A 10,320-nucleotide genomic window follows, 5' to 3' on the forward strand; every position below is an offset into this window, starting at 1 on the left:
TGAAGGGTCGTGCGGAGGCATGTCAAACTTACGTCTTTCCGTTGATCCTTTACTGCTTGTCAGTACTTCCTCTGCCTGCGGACCGCTGTAAGGCTTTGGAGCGACTCCTTTTCAAACTTCATTTTTTTTAGTTGTTTTCTTTTTCTTTCTTTTTGGGTGTATCTTAGCTTGCCCCCCTCCCCATCATCTCATCCCTCATTTAGTTTTAGTTTTATTTAAAAAAAAAATCCTTTTGTTTGTACATATGATTTTGCTTTGTTTATATGTAAATATTTATCTTTTTTCCAGAATGTAGATAAAGCCGATTCATACGCTGGGGAGATTTTAAGTAGATAAACTCCATGGTAAGAATGAGGTATTATGGTGATAGTGTCTTAGTGTAGGGCAATTAAATAAAGTCTTCTCAAAGACCTAGAAATTAGATTAGAATGACCCTCGATCCCCACTCCCCCTACCGGCTCCATGCCTAAGTGTTTTGGACCCCAAATGAGGGCCTGACAGTAGATAATGCCAGGTCCGAGGCCAAGCACTAAATACTTAACTTTGCGCAGAGGCGGTACAATAGCCAATGAGGATTTTCCGAGACGTTGTTATTGCTAGTTGAAAACTATTCCCAATACCCCGCGATGGCACCCGGTGCCAACCGCAATTTCTAGGCACCTCATAGGAGGTGTAAAATCAAAACTAAAAACAGACAATATTTACATTCCATGCCTTACCTCCTTCTTCGGGAGTACTAGGCTTACTTTTCGATGTTTTTCTTTTTTCATTTTGTCTTTTTTTTGTCATTTTATTTTTTTCGTTTTATGTCGTTTTTATTGTACCCTTTTTTTCATTTAATATACTTCCCCCCCCCCATTTTATCTTTTGTATATGTTTTTTTTTTTAATCTTCATTTTATGTTTTGGTATTTTTTCAGATTAGGTTCACCTCCACAGTTTTCTTTTAAATGATGACTGTTATAGGTTTTCGACTATGTTGAATACGAAAATCGCATTGAAAATTTGCAGAAATAAGTAGTTATCGAGATATAAAAAGTTGTGTTATGCATTGTAATCTTTGGCGGCCATCATTTTACGCGCGTGCGCGCGCCATAAACAAATCTACTCATCTATGATTAACACTGTGCACGTGCATAAAAAGATGGCCGCCAAAGAATACAATGCATAATACAACTTTTTATACTTCGATAACTACTTATTTCTGCAAAATGTCATGCTATTTTCGTATTCAGCATAGTCGAAAACCTATAAAAGTAGTCATTTATAAGAAATTGTAGAGGTGGGCCTAATCTAAAAAAATACTGATAGATTTTTTTAAGTTTAAAAATTGAAAAAAGAAATCACTCGTAAAATTCAATTGATTTCATTACTTAAAAAAATAGCTGCATGAAGGCGCGCCGGCACTTTGTAAACAGTGTTTTTTTTTTTTTTTTTTGTTAAATAAAAAATAATATTTCTATATTTTTAAACAACTTTAATAGTTTATTTTGAAGAAAATAAACAACCCACTTTAAAAGGAGAAATTATGATTTTTTTTATTTTATTCGCAGTTTTGTGTCAAAAATTTCCCCAAAATTCTTATACACCTAGTTGTGTTGTGCCCTCCTCCCATGCATTAACACCTTCTTTGATAGAGAAGTAGTTTAATGTTGTAAAATGATGCAGTGCACCAGCACCACTGCACCAGCTCCCGGGTGTGAACATGGTCGAGAATAGAAAAGGACACAAATCAATGGTCGTGTAACTTGCTCAAACGCTTTTTAATATATTGTTTCAGGGGCAGGTAACTCTTCTGGGAGTTATGTCCCTTTAATTGCAAATATTGGTCACCGGATACACGAGAAGAGACCCTCCCTGGACTGAACACGATAAACACTACACATTGTCTCTCTGTAAATAAGTTAATAAACTTTCCTTCTTTTATTAAAATCCACAGTACATATTTATCTCTTTATTTCATTCTTGATAAAATAGGGATACTACATTATCGCCACCACAGGATATATTAGATTTTTTCTAAAGATTAAATTGAATAAAGTTTTTGTGTGTTTTTTTTACAAAAATCTTTATGCATTAATCTAGTGAATAAAATAATTCCACATAAAAATTATTTTGATTTGTTTTTGAAAGAGCATTAGCAAAGTAAAAGGTGGTATTTTTTTCGGTACTTTTACAGTTTAGTCAAGACATTAAAAAATGAAAATATAAAAAAAAAGGTCAAATTTACGTATTTGTTTTGGATTGAAGATCTCCGAAAATTTTTTATTTAATTTGATCGAGTAGTTTTTTTTTTTTTTTTTTTTTTTTTTTTACAGCGGAGAAAACCCCGTTCATATGAGAGTGCGTTGAAGTCAGCCATTGTGAAATTTGCTGAACACGCCACGGGGAGCTAACTCCATGCAACGCGCCGATACTCCCTCCCCATCTTTAATTCTAGCTTTTCTTCCTAAAAATCGAACCTTTTGCTCGGACGCTCAGTATCATAACAAATTGTTTTTTCGCTGTAAAAAAAGAGAAAAACAAAAAAAAACTACTTGATGAAATTAAGTGAATTTTTTTTTTCAGAGAACTTCGTTCCATAACTGATACGTACAATATAACCCTTTTTCGATATTTTCATTTTTTTAATGCCTTGACTAAACTGTACAAGTACCGTGTTTTTTTCTTTACACCATTAAAAATAAATTATATTAATACGTACGCACGCAGTTTATATACCCGTTTTCCTTCTGTCGTCACAAATATTATTTTTAAAAGCATATTTTATATCGTTTACATTAATTATCAGCGTGGTTGTTGTCCTACCAAAGCCAAGAAATATGCTATATTATCGACAACCTCGACGACGGTTTTCGAGTATGCTGACAAAGTTGTTGATGTCTAATTCGAAAGCCATTCTTGAAGGTTAGGGGTGTTTATTCGGAGGACCGTTCTTAACATGGGGAGGTTGGCGTGCTTATTCGTTGTAAGTATACCCGAAAACAGTAGTAAGAAAAATGCTTCATGAAGTTTTTTTCTTTACCTGTTCGAACCTGGTAATCACTAAAAGGGACTTTTAAATGTAAAATATAATCACATAATTATTGAAAATGTGATTGAAATTTAATTTTAATTAACCATATTCTTTAACAAATTAAAAACTATCCAAGATGAAGTTGTACAATGAGTAAGTATGCTTCATTGATATTTGTAGTGTTTAATGAAGACATTAAAAAATGAAAATAGCGAAAAAGGTTATATTGCACGTATCCGTTTTGGACTGAAGTTCTATAAAAAATCACTTTTTGATAGAGTAGTTATTTATTTATTTATTTATTTTATAGCGGAAAAACATGTTAATATGACAGCGCACGCACTGCGCACTGCAGATGGCCGTGCTGAGACTTTTAGAACACGCCACGGGGAGATAACTCAGTCTAAACCACCGACACCTCCCTTCCCATCTTAAATAATAGCTTTTCTTCTTAAAAATCGAAACATGACTACCTTTTGATTGATATCATAACAAATTGTTTTTTTTTTGCTGTAAAAAATAAATGAATAAATAAAACTACTTGACCAAATTAAGTAAAATTTTTCTAGAGAACTTCATTCCATAATGGATACGTACAATATAAACTTTTTTTATCGATATTTTCATTTTTAATGTCTTTATTAAACTATACAAGTACCCATTTTATTTTATAATTTAAAATGAAAAAAACATTGAGAAATAAAAATGAAATTTTGGGTACTTATGTATTTTTGGTGCCGTGCTGAAATAATAACGTTATTGTTTTGATAAACCATTCTTAATATGAGGAGGTGAGGCTCAGCTAGCGGTATCAGAATTTTTGTAGGAATTTTTGACACCCCTAACACGAAACTGCGAATACAATATAAAAATCTCGGAATTTCTCTGTTAAAAGTGGGTTATTTATTTTCTTTATGGATTATACTTCCAAAATAAACTATTACAGTTGTTTTAAAAGTAATAGAAATATTTTTTTTTTTTAAAACAGTAATGAATTTTCCGAACTCAATATTTTTCAATCTTTAAACTTTAAAAATCTATCAAAATTTTTCTATTGATTCTATTTTTACGATATTTTCAGGGTCAGTGTGAAATTTTATGTTCTTTCCAATAAATCGAATATAATATTTTAGACAAACGTTTTTTTTTTAAATTCACGCCCCCCCCATCCCAATTTTTAAGTGTCTATTAAAAAGTAAATACTTAATTTAGTACCTGGAAAGTAAATAATTAATTTACTCACAAATTGAAGAGAAAAGGTCAATACATAATATATTCAAATTTAAAAAAAAAAAGACATCGTGTTCTTTTAGAATTTTACCTGTAAAGTTTGAAGTTTAAAACCTTTTTTTTAAACCACGTTATTTGTTTTTTGTTTTTTCTTTTTTTTTAATGGAACCTTGGTCCTTGCTCCTTTAATTGAAAAAAAAATTAGGGCTTGAATTACATTTTTCGATGAGTTATAAGCTTTGAAAGACAGGGGGTCGAATAATTCACGCCTCCCATTTTGTAAATGTCTAATAATAATTAATTTAGACTCGCTTAAGTACATAATTATTTTCTCACAAATTGAAGAGAAAAGGTCAATACATAATGTATTCAAATTTAAAACAAAAAGAACATATTGTTCTCGTAGAATTTTACCTGTAAAGTCCGAAGTTTAAAACCTTTTAAAAAAAAAAAACACGTCTTTTTTTTTTTTTTTTTTTTTTTTTTTTTAATGAAATCTTGGTCCTTGCTCCTTTAATTGAAAAAAAAATTAGGGCTTGAATTGCATTTTTCGAGGAGTTATAAGCTTGGAAAGATGGGGTGGAATTATTCGCTATTTTCACAAAATTTCTGACACCGCTGTGAGGGTGTTGTGTAACTAATTCATGCTTCCACCTTAAAACTTTATATAATAATAAAAAAAAGATATTGTGAAACTTGAATTTAAATTGAAAAAACAAAACAAAAAACAAACGATATAAAGCAATACTATCTGTCATCATATGCATCAGAAGCACAGAATAGTTACAAAACACTCTCCCCGGGTCCCCATGTTAAGAATGGCTTTCAATGAAAAATACATAAGTACCGAAAATTTTATTTTTGTTGTTCAATATTTTTAATTTTCAATTATAAAATAAAACACATTTAATCATTTTTTAATCTTCATCGTGAATTTAAAAAAAAAAGTTGTTGGATAACCTTTACGGAGATGGTCCCAACGTCCTCCTCGTTCTGAGTTCGGGGAGAGGCCGTCTGACGTAATCGGTGTCGAGGCAGAAAATTACAGTTCAAATAATTAGAATTTTACAAAAAAAAAAAAAAAAAACCGTTCCAATAATTAGAATTTTTATTTTTTTTAATTTTAAACAGTTAAAATAATTAGAATTTAAAAAAATAAACAGTTCAAATAATTAGAACTTTACAAAATAAACAGTTCAAATAATTAGAATTTTTGATAATTCAACAGTTCAAATAATTGAAATGTTGCAAAATAAACAGTTCAAATAATTAGAATTTTAAAAAAATAAACAGTTCAAATAATTAGAATTTTGATAATTCAACAGTTCAAATAATTGAAATGTTGCAAAATAAACAGTTCAAATAATTAGAATTTTAAAAAATAAACAGTTCAAATAATTAGAATTTTTGATAATTCAACAGTTCAAATAATTGAAATGTTGCAAAATAAACAGTTCAAATAATTAGAATTTTACAAAATAAACAGTTCAAATAATTAGAATTTTTGATAATTCAACAGTTCAAATAATTGAAATGTTGCAAAATAAACAGTCCAAATAATTAGAATAAAAAAAAACTTCTTTATCGAAATGTGCCTTTCTTTATGTGAAGAAGGGCACCTCCAACAATAATTTCTGCCCCTTTTTACTTCTGTCATTTGTCTTTGACAAATGACAGAAGTAAATTCAACAGTTCAATTCAACATTCAAATAATTGAGATGTTACAAAATAAACAGTTCAAATAATTAGAATTTTACAAAATAAACAGTTCAAATAATTAGAATTTTGGATAATTCAACAGTTCAAATAATTGAAATGTTACAAAATTAACAGTTCAAATAATTAGAATTTTACAAAATAAACAGTTCAAATAATTAGAATTTTACAAAATAAACAGTTCAAATAATTAGAATTTAAAAAAATAAACAGTTCAAATAATTAGAATTTTGGATAATTCAACAGTTCAAATAATTGAAATGCTGCAAAATAAACAGTTCAAATAATTAGAATTTTACAAAATAAACAGTTCAAATAATAAGAATTTTACAAAATAAACAGTTCAAATAATAAGAATTTTACAAAATAAACAGTTCAAATAATTAGAATTTTACAAAATAAACAGTTCAAATAATTAGAATTTTACAAAATAAACAGTTCAAATAATTAGAATTTTACAAAATAAACAGTTCAAATAATTAGAATTTTACCAAATAAACAGTTCAAATAATTAGAATTTTACAAAATAAACAGTTCAAATAATAAGAATTTTACAAAATAAACAGTTCAAATAATTAGAATTTTTGATAATTCAACAGTCCAAATAATTAGAATATAAAAAAATAAACTTCTTTATCGAAATGTGCCTTTCTTTATGTGAAGAAGGGCACTGTAAGAATTTCTCTTACTCGTTTTTGCCTTTAGCAGAATGAAAGAGACACTCAGAAAAGCAACAAAGGCTCACCTTAAATTCCAAGAATATTTTATTTACAAGAAAGGTAAAATGAGTCCATATTTGCAAAAGAGTACACCTCTTTAGCTTCGGCCAAATGGCGCACATAGGTCCTTCTTTTCGCAAAATATTATTTTCTCCCAAAAATTTTTTCGCCTCATTGCAGGAACTCCAAAATTGGCTCATGCTTGCCAAATCCATGCTGAAGGGGTTTTAGGGTTAGGGTAATTTTCTGCCTCGACACCGCCTACGTCAGATGGCGTCTCCCGAACTCAGAACGAGGCGGACGTCGGGACCATCTCCGTTAAAGATAACCAAATTGTTAAAGAACATGTTTAATTTAAATTAAATTTTAATCACATGATCACATTTTCAATAATTATCTTTTTTTATGTTAATAAATGAGAGAGACACACACACAAAAGAAATGAAGACATTAAAAAATGAAAATAGCGAAAAAGGTTATATTGCACGTATCCGTTTTGGATTGAAGTTCTATATAAAAAAAAAAATCTTCATCGTGATTTTTTTTTTAGTAAATTGTTAAACAACATGGTTAATTTAAATTAAATTTTAATCACATGATCACATTTTCAATAATTACGTGATTATATTTTACCCATTTTAAATTTTGTAAAACATGTAAACAAACTTCTGCTCGATACCGGTGTTGACCTTTAAGAGTCCCTTTTAGTGATTATGGTTCGAGGCTATTTGTCCAACGAAACTGCAAATCTGCCGATCATTCTGCCTACAGTGTTCATCTTGGATGTTAACAGTAGTTTGACTAATCCAATGAATAATGAAATAATCAATCTTCCAAAAAATAAATAAATAAACCTGCCTTTTAAAGCTTCATGTATCTTTTTTATGTTAATAAATGACACACACACACACACACACACACACACACACACACACACACACACACACACACACACACACACACACAAAAAAAAAAAAAAAAAAAAAGGACATTTTATAAAGAAATCCCCAGACATTGACAAATACAATCTAAACTTGATAGGAAAACAATTCGACAAACTTTACTAATAAACGGACATTTTTATACGAGGAACGAAATAATGATTACACCGTGTGACGATGACCTAAATTAATTGTCTTTTAACAATTGATTTTCTATTTAAATAATTTCACGTTTAATTGTTTTTCATCTTTTAATTTTAATTCTTTTATATTTTTATATATTTTATTTCTTAATGAATTGAATACACAACAAAAGTTGTATAAATTTACTAAAGAAATCTTAAAAACAAAACAATTTTTGTGTGTTCCTATTTACAATGCCTCCCCACGGGACAGAGTTAGACACCAAGGTCGTTTTTTAATGTGGAGAAAAGGAACAAAAATAAAAATTGTCTCAGTCGTGAAGGATTTCTCCTCCACTGACAGAGAACAAGAAATTGAAGTGTAGATCTGAAGAATAGATACTACACTTTGATCTTGACCCGAAGGCCAAGTATGAAGGGCAAATGGGGTGTGTATTTATTTGCTTCCCCACGTAGCAAATTAGGCACAAGGCCGTTTTTTAATGTGGAGATGGAGGGAAGGGGGGAAGGGGGCACCAGTTCCCGAGAGGTGGGAAATGGGAGTTGGATTAGAAACTGTTGGTATGAAGGGTTGCCCCCTCAGTGACCAAGTTTAGATATGTGGGGTTACCCCCACATGGTCTTTGCTAGTCATCAGTTCGACTAATCCAAATCATGATGAAATGTTCAATCTTTTACACGAGGAACAAAATAATGATTACACCGTTTTACGATGAACATAAGTTCTTTGTTCTGAAGCAGTTGATTTTTTCTTCTTATAATAATTTCACGTTTAAATCGTGTTTTTTATCTTTTAATTTTGATTCTTTTATATTTTCATATATTTAATTGCTTAATGAATTGGACACACAAAACAAAATTTGTATCAATTTACTAAAGATTATATTAAGAAATCCTGACAAAAAAAAAAAAAAAAAAAAAAAATTTCTGCGTTGGACACAAAAGAAAAACGATTTTTTTTCGTATTAAATTCCTGGAATGGAAGGTAAGTTTTTTTTTTAGTTTTTTATTTATTTATTTTTTCACTTTACAAAAATATAAATCAATAACTTTAAAATAATCTTAAATATTACAATAAGTTTTTTTTTTATTGCAATCCAATATGAAAGGTAAGTTATCTTTTTACGCTTTAAAAAAATCCCATTCAATAACTTTTAAAACAATCTGAAACAGTTTTATTTTTGCAATCACTCAAAAATATTGATTCTAAAAATAATATTAAACATAAAAAAAAGGTTTAATTTTATTGCAATCCAATAAAAATATTGATTTCGTGAATAAAAATGTGTTTATTTAAGATTAAGATTTTAGAAAATCCTAATGTTTACCATAAACGCAATAATTTGATTCGAAGTTGGTTGAATTGTTAGACAACTGAACACACAACTGGGTTTTCACTATTTAATATATATATATATATATATATATATATATATATATATATATATATATATATATATATATATATATATAATTATAACACGGAAATTACATAATTGTCAATGCAATAATTTATTTCAACCATATGGTATTTTCAAGCATCTAAACTAGACAATTACATTTTTGATACTGAAATAAAGAAAAAAAAAGAATCGGGTCCCGACCGTCAAAAAACCAGAGGGGGTGGTAGTAGCAATCCACTTAATACATTTTATAGAGAGGGTGGGAGGGATTTAAAAAACAACAAAAAAAAAAACAACAACAACAACATTATGATACTTATAACGGCTGTCCGGTATTTCGACGTAACAACAGACACAAACACAAACACACACACACAAACACACACACACACCTAAATATGCACGTTCTTACACATAAATGCCTTGACACGCGTTTACTAACCTAGGAAGAAGAGGGAGAAATATACGTATATAGAGAGAAGGAAATAAATAAAATAAACTGCGCGTAAGGGAAAGAGAAGACGAAAGAAAGAAGAAGAGAGTGACCATCCGCTGCCTGTCATATGTTTTCATTAGTCTAGAATCTCTGAGAAAATGGAGATTAAACGCGCGTCATAGAGTTAATTGAGTCATGGAAAGTAAGTCTATTAAAAGATAAATAAAAAAATAAAAAAAAAGTTTATTTACAAAGTTTTAAAACTATCTGTATGTTATCATGTTAAAATTAGTTAGAAATAAATATTATCTTATAATACATTTAAATATTGTATTTGTAATATATTACTAAGAATTCAAAAAATTGAGTCTTATGTAGTTAATATTTTATATATTTTTATGTAATTAATTTTATTGGTGATTATAGCGATCGTTGTACTTTTGCTCACTAATATTTCACTTCCTAATTGATTAAGATGCAGAAAATTGCATTATTAGTCGCCCCCAATTCCATAGGACGTATATAGTTTCGGTTGATATATACTTTTATTCATTCCGTACACAGAAGCCTGAAGCCGTTAGGAACATCCGAATAACATAGGATTGACCATGAAACCACTGGGGATCGGTTCTCATATTTTAATAACCACCATTGTTTAGCTAACTCGGTTTTGTTCTTAAGTTCTGGGTTATTGAAAGAATGTTTATGGTCATAAAA

General features: G+C 29.4%; 1 non-coding gene across 1 annotated transcript; it reads left to right on the top strand.

Moving 5' to 3' along the window:
- Window positions 1-539: 539 nt before the first annotated feature.
- On the top strand, window positions 540-671 carry LOC145249263 (U4 spliceosomal RNA). The gene has a single exon (XR_013863509.1). It is a non-coding gene; the product is annotated as a U4 spliceosomal RNA (small nuclear RNA).
- Window positions 672-10,320: the final 9,649 nt, after the last annotated feature.

The sequence above is a fragment of the Euprymna scolopes genome, chromosome 27 (genome assembly GCF_053919585.1).
Source record: "Euprymna scolopes isolate OS-2025 chromosome 27, ASM5391958v1, whole genome shotgun sequence".
NCBI classification, from domain to species: domain Eukaryota; kingdom Metazoa; phylum Mollusca; class Cephalopoda; order Sepiida; family Sepiolidae; genus Euprymna; species Euprymna scolopes.